Raw genomic sequence first — 16463 nt, 5'->3', positions numbered from 1 at the left:
CCACTGTGGGTCTCTACTCACATCCTCTTTCCTAACGTTGCTGGACCTACTTGGACACCAATGAGTCCATAGAGGGCAGCCTCCTAGAACACAGCACAGACAGGAGAAGCTTCAGGGTGGATTTCAGCTGAAAACAACCTATACCAAAATAGCCCCCTTACATAAACAAATGTGTGTGTGCTAAGTCGCTTCACTCATGTCTGAGTCTGTGGACTCTATGGACTGTAGCCTGCCAGGCTCTTCTGTCCGTGGGATTCTCTAGGCAAGAATACTGGAGGGGGTTGCTATTTCCTACTCCAGGGGATCTTCCCAACCCAAGAATCGAACCCATGTCTCTTATATCTACCTGCATTGGCAGGCAGGTTCTTTGCCACTAGCGCCACCTGGGAAGCCCCTCATGAGCAACATCTGTACCTGTATAGATAGTTGCTTATTCCTGGCGGCTCAGATGGTAAAGCGTCTGCCTGCAATGTGGGAGACCCAGGTTCCATCCCTGGGTTGGGAAGATCCCCTGGAGAAGGAAACGGCAACCCACTCCAGTATTCTTGCCTGGAGAATTCCATGGACAGAGGAACCTGGTAGGCTACAGTCCATGGAGTCTCAAAGAGTTGGACATGACTGAGCAACTTCACTTTCTTTTCATTCTTATCCCACTGAAGTTACAAATCAGTAACAGAATTGTGTAAATTTTACTAAGGTTGACAAATGTCTCAGAAATACTATTTAGAAGATACTTGTTCATAAGGGTCTCTCTGCCATATTGGTGTGTTTTAATTTGCTGTTTGATGCCATGCTCCCTCGGGCCCCAGGACACTCGCAAAACTGGTGCAGACCCTCACAGATGCCCCTATCCCCGACTTGGTGTGCGTGCAGGTCATCAACGGCTGGGTCCCCGCTCCTTCTTTGCGCCTCCGGCCGCCTGGCATCAAACCATCATGCCTTGCCTGCATTGCCTGGAAGCAGCGGCAACGTCTCTCCTGCCCCTGGACCGGCCGCCCCCTCCCAAAGGCCAAGACTGTTGCAACTTCCTCTGAGGGATGCTCTAGGGAGCTGCAAGGAAGAGGGCAAGAGCCTACTCCTGTCTGTCATCCACGAAGAACCAAGGGGCAGCCAGCTCTGGGCGAGCCACGCCCCACGCCAGGATGTGCTGCGCATGCGCTGCAGGCCCCAGTTCCCTCCTGCATCGCCGCGTGTGGACCTCAGGCAGAGACCAGCCCGGTGAACCGGGGGGCGTGACTTAGAACCTGACTAGGAGACAGTGGGAGCTGGAGTACGTGTGAGCTGGGACTCCAAGCCCTAGAGCACGCTTCACTCAAAAAACTCAAATGCTAAAGGAAAGCCACTCTGAATTCCACGACAGAGCCTTAACCGACAGTTGTGGGACCTTCTGGCTTGGATGCCAAGCAGCAGCGCTGGTCCCGAGCCCATGAAGCGAGCCCAGAATGGCCTTTACAGTAGTTTTTTTTTTTTTTTTTTAAAGAAATTCTCTCAAGGACTTTAACCACAGTGCAAATGAAGCCAGTTTCCTGAACCGATCCCTAGTGGCTGGAACATCTTGCAAATACTCTTGAAATGAGGCATCTTTGTTGAGTGTTTCAGACCGTGAGATAAAGATTTTTTTGTTCTTTTTTTTTCTTCTTAATTTAGTGATGGGGTTTTCTATTTATTAATTATTCATTGATCGATGCTTTCTTAGAATGTGGCTATATTTTCAGTAACAAGAAATCTTTAATACTGACATGGATGAGGAAAATTTTATCTTGAGAGAAACTCAGGCTTCAAGGTAGCTTTGATAAACAGCTGAAAGCATTTTACAGTTACAGTTTCAATTTTCAGTTAAAAAAAAGCAACAACACTATTCTGCTTCTTTCTGAATGTTAAAAATTTGAATTTTTATTCTGACACTGATAAAGAGCATTACTACTCTTGGACAAACATTTGACTCTTTTTTACAAACACTAAAAATAGGAAATCCTATGCAAACATTTCTGCAACCTACCTGAGTTTCTCAAAACTAAGCTATTGGTATCAATTAATTTTATTAGGACTGAATGTCCATTTCAATATGTCTATTTCCACTGATTTGATGATCTGAAAGGAATTGTCAAATTTTTTCTTTCTGTTCTTTGATATGATATTTAATTAAGAAATTAACAAGAAAGCTCTGGCCTTGCCTTATAAAATATGAATTTGAGTAAAATAATTTTAGTTTTTTCCTTCCTTTCTTGTAGTAATTACTTAGGAAACACTTCATTCTTGTAACAGTCTTGAATTACAAGATGGAATTAAATATTATATATATATTAGGTAAATGATTTAAAAGCCTCTGATGCAGGAAACTAAAAGGTATAAATAAGATTAGAGAGGAAATTGCCTTTTGGATTCTTCTATTCACTAGTTTAAAATAAACCAACATTAAAATTCAACCAAAATATTTTGAAACAATGAGTCATTCTAAATGGGCAGCATTCATTTTAAAATGTTTAACCGGAGTATTTCTGAAATTTAGGTGTTATTTAAACCTGCATGGGTATTTCTTCATTTTTACTGTATGGATTATCAACTCCTCTTTCAAAATAAGAAGGGCCACTCAAGGGTGTAAAACCAGCAAGAACCTTAGGAAATACAGAGAATTTATGTCATCCCACAGAAAATGTCTGAATTTTGTGTTGCTTTATACACGTTTTAGTTGGTAAAACTTTTTGCCCTGTTAAAGCACGATTTTGAACTCTGGGCCTTCCATTGCCTGTCAGAATGACGGAGCAGAGGTAAAATTAAAGGGTGTTTTCGGCCTGCCCTCCGGAAGGCCCTGGAACAACCTGTGGGCCAGTGTAGGAAGAATCTTGAATTCAGATCTATCCTTGTGGGCTTTCTCAACCTTCCCTGTGTGTGTCTGTCCAAAGTTAAGCCGACTTCTCTGCACTGGCCGGAAATAAAGACTTAAATACACTCCAGTCATTTGTCGGGAATCAAGTGTTTATACTTCTGCCTCTCAAGCTTAGCAGTGACTGAGCTGAGGCGTTTCTGTGGTGGTGACCTGTCAGGGCTCCAGCGAGTCCTCTGAAAAGGAACAGCTAAGTGCTGGGACGGCTATTGTTTGCTCCCCATCCCAGGAGAATTGTTTTCAAACAAAACTGAACCTGAAAATAGTCAGTGACAGAAGGAAGTCTGAATCACACTGATGTTTCCTTAATAGCTCCCCAGGTCTTCTGCTGCTTTCTCTTTTCAAGTTAAATCCTGGAGGTGCCAGATTTTTCCTGAGTTTACGCACACTCAGCAGTTATTTTAAAGGGCGAATCTGTAAGAAGACTATTACTGAAGATCTGGGTCCCAATTATTCATCGACTATTTTTAACTGGCGTTAGTTTGTTACCGTGCTAAAGTACGCACTATGTACTAATGAAAATGTAATAGTCAAATGGGTATTTATTGCTAGACATTTCCTTAGTTCCTTGCATAATGAAGAATTCTTTGCAAAGTGCTATTCTTAAGTGAGTGTAAGGGTTTCATTTGAAGTCACACTTTTTTAGGAGGACCACCACAGGGTAAGAAAAGGAGAGAGGAAAGAAGTGTCTAGGTGGCTGACTCAGCATTTACCGAGTTGTGATCATTATTAATTCTACTTTCTACTGTGATCAACATTAACTCTACTTTCAAGTTATTCCCAGCGCCGCTGGAGCAAAAGTTTTAGCAATAAGATGACGCTGAAAACTGGTCAGCCCCTCCCCCCTTTTTTTCATATAATTATTGCATCATTTCTTCCCTGCAAAACATGGTTACCACAGGCACAGCAAGGGATTAATCTTGACGTCAAGAGTAAAGAGAAACTAGGGAGAGAGATTAGAAAAGAATGAGGTGAGGGTGTGGGGGTCTTTTTGGTGGTGGTGGAGTGTTGGTTGGTTTTTTAATGAGAACAAGGAAGCAGTTTCTATATTTTGAAATCTCATGAGTGGATGTTGAATGTTATTTTCTTAATATGTTTATATTTCATTGGGTTATTTAAATTAACCATTCAGTCTATCACAAATCAAATTTTATAATCTAGGCTCATACAAATGGAGATGGGAGGTTAATCAGGGTAAAAGAAATATATTCCCTCCTCCCCACCCCCCACACACACAAAGTTAATGAAAAAAGCATAGAAAAATCTTTATTATAGGAACTTCCCTGGTGGCCCAGTGGTTAAAACTCCACACTTTTAACACAAGGGGTGTGAGTTTGATCTCTGGTCAGAGAACTAAGATCCGACCCCCCCAATAATATCCTTATTATAAAACATTCAATCAAACATTGTCAGCTTCTGAGTACATTCAAATACTTGCAAAGCCTTGATGATTAAAACAAAAATCAGCTACTTTTCTCTAAAGTTTATTTAAAATTCTGAAAACAATCATATAATACAATAGTGTCATTGGGATACCCAGATACCTATTGGCTACTTAGAAATCCTATTCGTCCCCAGACTGCACATCACACATCTCTTTCAGTGGCAGAGATGCAGTATGTGATGATTAAGGCGGGGTATGAACCCTATTATCTGTTTCTTTGGGTCAAGAATTCAGAAACAGCTTAGCTGTGTGATTCTGGTTTAGGGTCTCAGGAAGCTGCAGTCAAGGCGTGGGCTGCCGTCATTCCAAGGCTTGTCTGCGGCTCGGGTTCCCAGTAACCTCCACTGTGTGGTGTGGGTTTTGGGTAGGAGGCCTCTGTTCCCGTCCATGTGGGCTCTTCTTCCCAGGCTGCATGAGTCCCCTCACAAGATGGGGGTGGTTTAGCAAGAACCCCCCTTGTCCTTCATGCCTCCTCTTAATAATTTTCCGTGTACTGACTCCCTTCACCCTGCTCCCTGGCTATAAATCGCTGACTGTCTTTACTGTTCCCAGAGTTAAGCCCAACCACTTTGCCCTATTGCTGTAGTCTTGACACCTATCAAAATAAAGCCCTCCTTACATTTCCCTGGTGGCTCAGAAAGTAAAGTCTGTCTACAACGCGGGAGACCTGGGTTCGATCACTGGGTTGGGAAGATCCCCGGGAGAAGGAAATGACAACCCACTCCAGTACTCTTGCCTGGAAAATCCCATGGACAGAGGAGCCTGGTAGACCATGCAGTCCATGGGGTGGCTAAAAGTCAGACACGACTGAGCGACTTCACTTACAGTTTGAACAAGTGTCAGAGAATATAAGTCCCCTACACACAAACCTTCATGTTTCAAACTTGCAAAGATGCACACGTGTTCACATGTCCAATCACATCAGTTAGTTCCGGTGTCTGGCTCGCATGGTCATATGCGTGTGTTCTCTGCAAGCGGTTGAGCTTCGTGTAACCTACTGTACGGCGCTGTATAGACCACAGTAGTATATAGGATCTTTATTTCCAGCCCAGGATATCCAGAAGCAAGCATAAAAGCAGCGGCGGTATAGCTGGTATGCTTAGTTGCTCAGTTGTGTCTGACTCTTTGTGACCCCATGGACCAGAGCCCGACAGGTTCCTCTGTCTACTGGATTCTCCAAGCAAGAACACTGGAGTGGGTAGCCATGCCCTCCTCCAGGGGATCTTCCCGACCCAGGGATCGAACCCAGTTCTCCCGCGCATTGCAGTCTGATTCTTTACTGACTGAGCCACCAGGGAAATAGTACTGGTACTACTGTACTTTGCAAGGTACCACACTATAAGATTAAAAATGTTTTATTTTTGGCATTTTTTATGTACTACTTTCTGTGAAAAGTATAAACTTATTACAGTACAATGCTATATAGCAAATTGTGTTAGTTGGGTACATAGGCTAACTTTGTTGGACTTATGAACAAAGTGGACTTACAAAGGCACTCTCAGAATGTTTGTACGTAGGGGACTTACTGTATTTCCTCTTTAGCACCCTTTTAGAACAGAAAGAAGTGCTCTGTGCATTTCCTGCCTCCAGCTCGAATCTCTATTTCTCTGTGCTCAGATGCTCAGTCCTGTCCGACTCTTTGCAATCCAATGGACAGTATAGTCTGCCAGTCTCCTCTGTCCGTGGGATTTTCCAGGCAAGAATCCTGCCTGGAATACTCCAGACAATACTGGAGTGGGTTACCATTTCCTTTTCCAAGAGATCTTCCCAACTCAGGGATCAAACCCGGGTCTCCTGAATTTCCGGTGGATTCTTTACCAACTGAGCCAGCAGGGACGCCCACAAAGCCCAAGGGCATCGCTTGCCTTGGTCGGGGGTGTGGGCCGGTCCCCTCTTTCTCTGCTGGGGGAGGGCAGCTCTAGTCAGGCTATCTTCTCAGCATTTTGCTGTCCTACAGCAGGTCCTCCAAGGGCTTAGGTCCAGAGCTCTGGTTTTCTTGAAGCTTTCCCTTACATGGTTTCAAATGGGGAGGGGACAACCCCTTCTCTCCCTCACTGGAGGAAGGAATGCATACAGCCTCCTCTAAACCCTGAAGCTATGCAGATTGGCTAATTCAGGCAAAACAGGTTTTGAAGTCACTCCTTTGCGATTAGATTAGCACTTAAACATCAATGGTACTTAACACCTATGATTCCCAGTCTCCATCAAAACTCAAGGCCAGGGGGACATTCAAATGGATCCTGTTGGAAAGTCATTCACAGGAAATTCTATGGCAGGTGTTGTTTCAAAGAGAGTGCCTTTTGATCTCAAGTTCTCTGTCAGCCACTAACATGTGACTCAGGATGGAAAATGTGTGCATGCCAATTTCAGGTGTGTTCATTATTGTTATATGACAAGACATTTGAATGACCAATATTTCTTCTTGCTCTTGGAGAAATCTCACACCTTTTAAATGTCTGCGGTTCATTAAAAAGAGCAAAATGAATTTCATATAAACTATAGGTGAATGGGGAAACATATGAAAAGTTAAAAATGATGCAAAAATCAAATAACAATGTGATAGTAATATTTAAGTTACAGAATATAAACAACTGATGATAAAAATGATATTGCTTCTAGGGAGAAATTTGTACTTTAATGACACCAAATATAATGGAACAATGCTCTAATAGAAAATTTTAATCCATCCACAGAAAGTACAGTATATTTTCTCTTTGTTTACGGATCATTAGGTCTTCCTGATGCGTTAAAATTATGAACATTGGTAGAAGTTTACTTTTCTATAAAATGCTGATCCTGCTTTGGATTTCTAGGTTTTGAGTTCAGTGCGTTATCTTGCTGTAAAGAAGAGTTCTTTAACAAATGGGATTCTCTTGTACAGAAGTGGTTGGACCTAGAGACTGTCATACAGAGGGAAGTAAGTCAGAAAGACAAAAATAACACATATATGTGGAATCTAGAAAAATGAAGAATAAATAGGAAGCAGGCTACAAGGGACTGTCACCATGTAGGGACGATAATTTGAGGAAGTGCCACCTTTCTGAGCAAACAAATCGGTTCCCACATACCTCTTGCCAGGTCTTAAAAACCCTCAGATCAAATCATTTGGGAGGTAGGCACCATTCCTTGACAGTCAACATATCCCCACTGAGCAGAATCCAGTTACTGATTGAAACAGCCCAGGAAAATGATTCAGTTCAGTTCAGTCGCTCAGTCGTGTCCGGCTCTTTGCGACCCCATGGACTGTAGCACTTCCTCTTAATAATTGCCAACTGAAAAAAATTGTACAAGTTAGGAGTTGAGAATTATTTTTTATTCAGTGGCTTTCTGAGGAAAATAGCCTGAGCTTCAGCCTCTTGGAGAACTCTGAGGAACTGCTCCAAAGAGTTAAAGGAGTAAGGATATACTGAAGTTTTGCAGGTAAAGGACCCACCTGTCAATGCAGGAGACATATGAGATGCAGGTTTGATCCCCGGGTCAGGAAGATCCCCTGTAGAAGGAATTGGCAACCCCCTCCAGTATTCTTGCCTGGGAAATCCCATGGACAGAGGAGCCTGGCAAGCTACAGTTCATGGAGTCCACAAAGAGTTGGGCACGACTGAATGCATGTGTGCGCACGCGCACACACACACATCCCCCCCTCTCCCCACACACAAGGATATACAGCAGTTTTTGCTCCAAACATATGTAGTCAAACATCAAAAACCTAGTGCTAATCACACCAAAACATCCAGGCATCCCAAGATAATGATTTTAGTGCCTTTCCATGTATGGGAAGATGCAAGTGTTTGGCTTCATGGAGATGATTCCTTTGATAAGCATCTTAACTATCTAGTGGCAGTATCTTGTTTTTTCATCTTGAATTCCCCTTGGGGTGCACCTTCAGAGCTGTGACTGTGGCTGAAGGCTTGACAGTGGGCAAATTGTTGGATGTTTACTGACGTGGCAGGCAATATTTTTGGGAGTCCACATAATTATGCTCTGGAGATCAGGTACCTGTCACTTCCCGAAGGACAAACTAGCCACTCTTCTATCTTAAAGTGTATCTTTAAAAGGGTTTTGAAAACTCATTTATCATCAGCTATTCTCAAATAGATGGAGAGAGGAATGAAGTATTCAAATTTATTTATCAAAGATTTCCTGAGTCCCTACTGTGTGAACATTTTTCATTGTAGGTACTAATAGTATAATAGATGAATAAGACAATGTATCTGCACTCAAAAGGAGAAGAGAGAATTGCTACAATTCAGGGTAGAATATAGGATGTGCTGTAAAATCCAACGTGGGCTTTCTCGATAGCATGACGTCTTTTCTGATGGGGTGGATCTGAGCCTTGACAGATGATGAGTAAGGTTTTCAATGTATAGAAGTAATCAGAGGGTGTGTTTGTTGGTGGGGTGGCAGTGTGCTGAGATGGAAGAACATTCTAGGCGAAGAGAAAAGCCCAGGGCGGGACTGCTTGCAGATGGAGCTACCCGGCTTGGCCGGGCAAAGTGTAATATGAGGAAACAGTGGACGGCGGGGCTGGAGAAGTGGGTTGGGTCCAACTCTCTCTTTGAATGCCAAGTAACTGAGTCACTCTTCTGTGCTTTATGGAGAAGGCAGGGTGAACACAGAATTTATTTCCCAAACAGGAACAACTTTGGGATGAAAGGCGCACCATTCACGTTTTTGCCAGACCGATAGTTATAACCTGGTGCCATCCTGGGCAAACTGGGGCATTCGGTGACTCTAGTAACTAGGAAGCTCTACAACGAGAAGCTTTGCCTGGGAGGCGACTGCAGTGACTTCATTCCCGAGAACAGGCCCTCAGGTGGAAGGGGCAGGGGTGGAGGGGTGGGCAGGCCTAGGACCAGTGCATTGGGTCCCTGCGGCTGTCACAACAAAGCACCACAAACTGCATTGTTGTTATTTAATTGCTCAGTCATGTCCACCTCTTTTTGCAAACCCATGGACTGTAGCCCTCCAGGCTCCTTTGTCCATGCGATTCTCCAGGCAAGAATTACTGGAGTGGGTTGCGATTTTCTTCTCCAGGGGATCGTCCCAGCCTAGGGGTTGAACCTGAGTCTCCTGCATTGCAGGCGGATTCTTTACCACTGAGCCACTGGGTAAGCTCCACAAACTGGGTGCTTTACCACCATAGAAGTACTTCCTCTCCTGGTCCTGGAGGATAGCAGCAGAAAATCAGGCTGCCTGTAGAGTCATGCTCTTCCTTAAGCTGTAGGGGAGGACCCTTCCTTGCCTCTTCCAGCTCCAGGTGTTGGCAGCAGTCTTGGTTGTCCTTGGGTTGTGGGCACATCGCTGCCATCTCTGTCTTCTGGGGATTCTCCCTGAGCGTCTCTGCATGTCTCTGTGTCTCTTTTCCCCTTATGAAGTCAACAATCAAATGGGATGAACGGCCCACTCTACTCCAGTATGACTACGTACCAACTTAATGACATCTGCAAAGACCCCACTCTCAAACAAGTTCACACTTAGAGGTTCCGAGAAGGACATGAATCTTTGGGGACACTCTTCCATCCCATACCGATCAGGGAACTTTGCATGAGTGGAGGATCTCTCATGATCTTCAAAGACAAGAAGGTGCGAGGCAGCAGAACGGCAGTGGGAAGCAAGAGGGATGTAGGAAGTGTGTAGTGTTACTTACTTGGGCCAATTTCCCCCAGGACTTTTAGCACCAAGGATGGACTTGCAATGTCAGGATGAGTTTGTAAGGCTATCCACCATGTCCCATCCTGCTTCTACCCAGTTTTCTCCAGTCCAAGGTCCACATTTTTCCTCTTCTGGAGGAAAGAACATCTTTAATACTAGAAATCAAGCCAGAGGTGAAATTGGGAGATGGCAGTTGAAGTCATGACTCAGCTACTTTTAAGTCTGTCACTTGGGCAAGTCATATGATTTCTCAGAATCTCTTTCCTCCTCCATACTATGAGGATGCTGACCATGGTCCGGAAGGTTCTTTCTGGCTCTACAAGCTGTGACGTCAGGAGGAAGAGGCAGAACTGAGCTCCTTCCAATAGGCCCCTTTGCCAGGACCGTCTTTTAGCAAGTGTGTCTATCAGACAGGGGCTTCCTCAACGGATGGCTCAGTGGTAAAGAAACCGCCTGCAATTCAGGACACACAGGAGACACAGGTTCAATCCCTGGGTCAGGAAGATCCCCTGGAGGAGGAAATGGCAACCCACTTCAGTATTTTAGCCTGAAAAACCCCACGGCCAGAGGAACCTGGCAGACTACAGTCCATGGGGTCTCAAAGAGTTGGACATGACTGAGCACATCTATCAGACAGTGCTGACTAAAGCCAAAATGTTGGAATTCAGCCAAACATGGAGATTTTATTAAAAAAAAAAAACTTTTTTAGTAATTAGTGTGTTATTTCTTATCTACAGCACTATTTCTATTTTTTAATTTTTTTATTGGAGGATAATTGCTGTACAATATTGTGTTAGTATCTGCTATACAACGAAAGGAATCAGCTGTATGTTTACACATATCCCCTCTCTTGAACCTCCTTCCCAACCCCTTCCATCTCGCTTCTCTCGGTCATCACAGAGCACCCAGCTGAACTCCCTGCATGACGCAACAGCTTGCCACCAGCTATCTGTTTAATATATGTCAGTGCTATTCTCTCAACTGGTCCTACTTTCTCCTTCCCCTACGGCGTCCGCAGTCGGTTCTCCACGTCTGCATCTCTAGTCCTGCCCTGCAAATTGGTTCCTCAGTACCATTTTTTTAGATTAGCATGGAGACTTTAATAGTGTATTTATCCACTGGGGTATCTCTACCCTAAAGTTGTTGTTGTATTATTCATACTGTTATCACTGTTGTTTTATTTTAGTGGTTAAAAGCTCATATTTTGGAGTCAGAGAGACCTAAGTCTGGAGTCCAACTCTGCCTCCTAGCAGGGTGTGACTTGGGAAAGTTACTTACTACTTATAACCAAGAAGGCAGTTTTCTCACCTGTAATGTGAGGATGATGATAATACAGATCTTACAAATTGACTGTTAAAGTAGATAATATATGCCCCCAAATATTTGCATACTTTGCTTGTAAAATACACACTACTTAGTAATAGCAATCATTATGGACCAGGTACTGAGTTAAACATTTTTGAGCACTACCTCAAGCAATCGCCACAACTGTTTAATATAAGAGTCGAGAAGATCCCCTGGAGGAGGAAATGGCAACCCACTCCAACACTCTAGGCTGGAGACTCCCATGGACAGAGGAGCCTGGGCTACAGTCCGTGGGGTCTCAAAGACTCGGAAATGAACTGATTTAATAGAGTTAATACAAAAATATAAAAAATGCCTCCGCCATTCTCATCCCCCTTCTTGTAAGAAATTGAGGTTACAACTGAGAAGCTTGGTTGAGCTCACACATCTGCATGAATTGTTAAGGCTGAGCTGCCACACCAGCTCTGCCAGACTCAGAAGCCGGGGTCTTGATCCTGTCTCCTGGAGGAGCAGCCAGCCCACTGCTAGCTTTGTGCTCATCGGCCCTGCTCCCTGGCCTCCAACTACTGGCCTTCTTCGGACTGGAAACATCAGTCCGATTTCCAGCCTGTCCCGTGCCTTCTCCTTCCGAACGGGCTTCTGAACCACAGGAGGGGTGGGTTGAAAAGTTTGTTTCATCTCTGTTGTTGTTGCTCAGTGGCTCAGTCCTGTCTGACTCTTTGCGACCCCATGGACTGCAGCTTGCCAGGCTTCCTGTCCTTTACTCTCTCTCAGGGTTTGCGCAAACTCATGTCCATTGAGTCAGTGATGCCATCCTACCATTTCATCCTCTGTCTTGTTTCATCTCTAATTACTACTTACTATTTTCACTACTCTGACAGGTCTATTTCAGTCAACATTCACTGTGATTGGATATTTGAGAACTGAGTTGCATTTAAATCAGATTAATAATAGGAGTTTATTTTTACTTATTTTTCCGCCTCCCTCCAGGCATGCGGGTTATTAGTTCCCAGATCAGGGATGGTATCTGCACTTCTTGCAATGGAAGCAGGGAGTCTTAACCAGTGGACCACCAGGGAAGATCCTGTAGGAGTTTAATAACAAATTCAAATAAGAACTAAAGATGATAAAGGTCTGGTGAATCACAGGTAACAGATGACATCAACCTTATATATATACTATTCAGTCATACAAACCAGCTGAATCACCTGACAATGCAATTTTTAAATTATTAATCTAGACTTGGTGTTTAGATTAGAATTATATATCCAATATTCATAAGAATTAAGATCAATTACTTGAACTTTTAAAAAACTAACAGCTTTACTGAGGTATAACTCAGATATACATTTACTTTGGAAAAACTTAAAAACTTTTCTCCCCTAGCCTTGTTTCCTTTTTAAAGGCTCCATGCTAGTCAAGAAATACAACTTTCAAAGCCAACACTAATTCTCAAGTTAGATTTTAATGATACTTATCTTTAACCACTTTTCTTCGGATGAAAAGAGAAATAAAAAATGTTCCTGTAGCTTCTCGTTGACAAAAGTCCAATTTGCTGTTAATTCTATATGCAGGTAGCAAAGAATCAACGGGGTTTGGTTTCCAAAAAGTGAGTCAAGTTACCAACGCTCAACTTGACATCACACTGCCTAGGAACTCGGCGGCACAAACAATAAACTATTCCTGCATTTAAAAAAAAAAAAAAAACACGCATTAAAAAACCCATGCATAAAAAAATAAAAACACCCACTAACAAGGACTAAAGGGAAAAGCAGATGGGCTGAAACAAGGAGTAAGTTTTTCTTTTAATCAGCACATCTCACGGTTAAGCTAGAGAAAGGTGTGGGAAGGGCCCGGCTCGGGCGCGCGCGCTCGGCCACTCCGTCCCGCTGCCCGCGGGGGCCGGGTGGTCCCGGCCACCGCGCCAGGTGAGCGGACCCCCGACCTCAGGGGACGAGGCCGGGGCCGGCGCCCGAGGGCCGAGGACATGGTTCTTCCCGCGTCCGCCCGGCCGCCGCGGAGGCGAGGCTGCAAAAGGCGGCGGCGGGCGGGCAGGCGCGCAGGGGCCGGGGGCGCCGGAGGGCGGGTGCGGGCTCCCGGACCCCGGCGCGCACCGGCCCCGGCCCCGCCCCGCCCCGCCGGCCCGCCCCCCGCGCCGACGCCCGCCTGCGCCGCGGGCCGAGAGGTGGGCGCGGGGCGGCCCGCTCGGCTCCTCGGCGGCGGCTCCGCTCGGGCCGGCGGCCGGCGCGCCGCTCCTGGAGGAGGCGGCGAGGCGGGAGGAAGAGGAGGAGGAAGGCGGCGGGAGGCGGAGTTGCGGGCGAGCAGGGCCGAGCGCGGCAGTCGCGCCGGCGCGGGGCGAGGACGCGGAGCGGCCGCCGCCGGGTGAGCGTCTGCGGCGCGGGGCCGGGCCGCCCGCCCGCTCCTCTCGGACGCCGGGGGCGCCGCGGTTCCGCGGGCCGGCGCGGGGCGGCTCCGGCGCGGGCGGGCCAGGGAGCGGCCAGGGCCTCGGCGGGTCCGCGGGCGGGCGCCGGGCCGGCGAGGAGCGGCGTCCGGGAAGCCGGGCCGGGGCGCCGGGCCGGGGAGGCCCGAGGCCTGCTTCCGCCGCGCGCGCCGGCCCGACCCCGGGGCCTCCGGCCCTTCGCCGCGCGCGCCGGGCCCGGGCCGTCGCCTTTGTTGCCCGCAGCCCGGCGGGGAGAGGCCGGGGCTCGGCGAGGCCTGGGGCGGCGGCGCGGAGCCTGCGCGCTCGGACCCCGGGGCCGGCGGCCGGCGGGCGCGCTTGGGAGGCCCGGGCCGCGGCGGGGCCGGGACCCCGGTGGGCTCCGCGCGGGGACGCGCCGCCGGACCCTCGTGGCCGTGGGGAGTGGGGGACGTGAGCCCGCCCCTGGGGTCGGGCCGGGCCGCGGCGTTCGGTTCGCGTGGGGACACCTTGGTGCCTCCCTTCTGGGTCGCATCTATTGACATTTCTCCTGGGGCAGATCCCGGCCCAGAACTTGGAACGTGTGCGGTCGTCTGCAGGCCAACTTCACGTTTAGTCGGCGTGTGGAATTCGGGGTTCCCAGCCCCACTTTTTGGAACTCAGGGCCAGGTGGGAATATGGGGGCAGACCTCAGGCTTCCGGTAGTGAAATATAATAATGTTGGATTCAGTTCCACGAATGTTTTCTTGAAACGTCTGCCCTGGAAAAGGCGACCTGCCACTTTCCTGTGGATGAGGATGGAGAACGTAGTAATCACAGTTACGATGTGAATGAGACACAAAACGTTGCCCAAATACGTTCTTCATGGATGGCGGTCCTTGGCCACACACATGTCATCAAACAAAAGTAAACTGCCCTCTTCTTTAAGATGAAACGTCCGAGGTGTTCCCAGTCGCGGTAGACGTGCAGTGATCTTGATTTTTTTCTTTTTCTGGTTAACGCAACAAATATCACAACATGAAATCTACTTAGCTTAGTTGAATGAATGAATGTTCAGTGGAATATGTAGTGCTGTGGGGAATGTTTTATTTAAAAACATGAATGGCGCTGTTTGTCGAGTTTCACAGAGAAAACCTGGAAACAGCCTGTGATCTGCTTCCGGTGCCGTCTTATTTCTCAGTATTTCTGCATCAGGTAGCATGGATATGGTTAAGTTTCAGAGGCCACGCCTGCTCCAAGCAGAATATGTGACCAACCCTTTGGTTCCCACAGTGTCCCTCATGGTTTCTTGTTGCCTTTGGGGAAGCTGTCAGGCTGACCTTGGACTTTACTAGGATTCTTAGAAGAGCTCACCTGTGACCTGGCAAGTACTTTCTTCTGGTCTGGATAGGATCCCCCACCTTATTCACTGGAACCTTTACCTTTTGGGGGCCTCCCTTCAGCATCTCTTTTGTGAAGCACTTTTCCCGCTTACGATCTTTGAACACCTCCTGAATTGGTGGGAAGTGCCTGGCCCTGCCCCTTTCCCTTCTCTTAGTGGGAAGATGGGCAGGCCTCAGACATGGCCTTGCAGGACCCAGGGGCACACCCTTGGGTGTCACCTGACACCCTCCCCTGTAGCACCTTGCAGGGGAGTGGCCAAGCAGGGGTTGGGGTGCACTGACCTGGGCTACAGCCAGCCTGGGCTGGGCAGTGCCCTGAGAGGGAAACTCAGCAGTGCTGACTGGATTCCTAATCATCTGAGGCTCCTTTTAATGGCCCTCTTTTTAGGGAGCAGAAGCAAGCATCTTCTTAAGCCTGTCTTGTTAGGTAACCGTCACTCTTTAGAGAAAACTCGGGTAGTTTTCTTCAGTGTGATCAGTTTTCAAGAAGCTGTTTTTTTACTGGTATTTTCTTTTATTTGGCTCATGGAAGTAATCGTGTGATCTTATTTCAGAGTTATAACATACAATACTTCAAGTCCCTGGTGGCTCAGGTGGTAAAGACTCCGCCTGCGATGTGGGAGATCCGGGTTTGATCCCTGGGTCGGGAAGATCCCCTGGAGAAGAAAATGGCAACCCACTCTCATGTTCTTGCGTGGGAAATCCCATGGACAGAGGAGCCTGGTGGGCTACAGTCCATGGGATCGCAGAGTCTGGCACAACCGAGCAACTAATAGAGTACTCCAAGAACGAGGAAACTGTGAGGATCATTTCTGAGTTTGTGGCAATTACTGTTATTATCTGCTCATAAATATGCAGTCGTGCAAAATGGGTCATGCACACACACAAGATACGCACAAATATGTTGAAGTATGAAGTCAGGAATTCAACAAATATGTTGACGTATGAGGCCTCCCTGGTGGATCAGCTGGTAAAGAATCTGCCCTAAAGGTGGGAGACCTAGGTTCAATCCCTGGGTTGGGAAGATCCCCTGGAGAAGGGAATGTCTACCCACTCCAGTATCCTTGCCTGCAGAATCCCATGGACAGAGGAGCCTGGAGGGCTGTAATCCATGGGGTTGCAAAGAGTTGGACACAGCTGAACAATTAACACACACACGTGAGGTCAGATTCCCCATGTTATTTATAATCTGGTGTAACTAATGGATGTGTATGCATCTATTTTAATACTTAAAAAGGGCAGGTAGGTAAATGACCTAGAGGTAAAAAGATCGCCTTTTGCTGTTTTCTGCTTGTTGCATCTTTTATGGGAAATGAAGATTGTCTATTTCAGTTCTCCGTCCTCATTCCTAATCTTTTCCACTTCTGGACATGGCACATC

At 46.8% G+C, this 16463-nt stretch overlaps 1 protein-coding gene across 2 annotated transcripts in view; it reads left to right on the top strand.

Annotated features, from left to right (window-relative positions):
- Positions 1-13456: 13456 nt before the first annotated feature.
- The window catches only part of SOCS6 (suppressor of cytokine signaling 6), a 33006-nt gene continuing 29999 nt past the window's right edge, over positions 13457-16463 (top strand). The window contains exons 1-2 of one of the 2 annotated variants that reach the window (XM_065932311.1): positions 13457-13667; positions 15638-15882. The gene's annotated coding sequence lies outside the window, so the exon portion shown is untranslated. The remainder of the gene's footprint in view (positions 13668-15637; positions 15883-16463) is intronic. The other variant, XM_065932309.1, reaches the window with a different exon arrangement.

The sequence above is a fragment of the Muntiacus reevesi genome, chromosome 4, assembly GCF_963930625.1.
Source record: "Muntiacus reevesi chromosome 4, mMunRee1.1, whole genome shotgun sequence".
Taxonomy (NCBI): Eukaryota; Metazoa; Chordata; class Mammalia; order Artiodactyla; family Cervidae; genus Muntiacus; species Muntiacus reevesi.
This window is presented reverse-complemented; position numbering and strand designations above follow the sequence as displayed.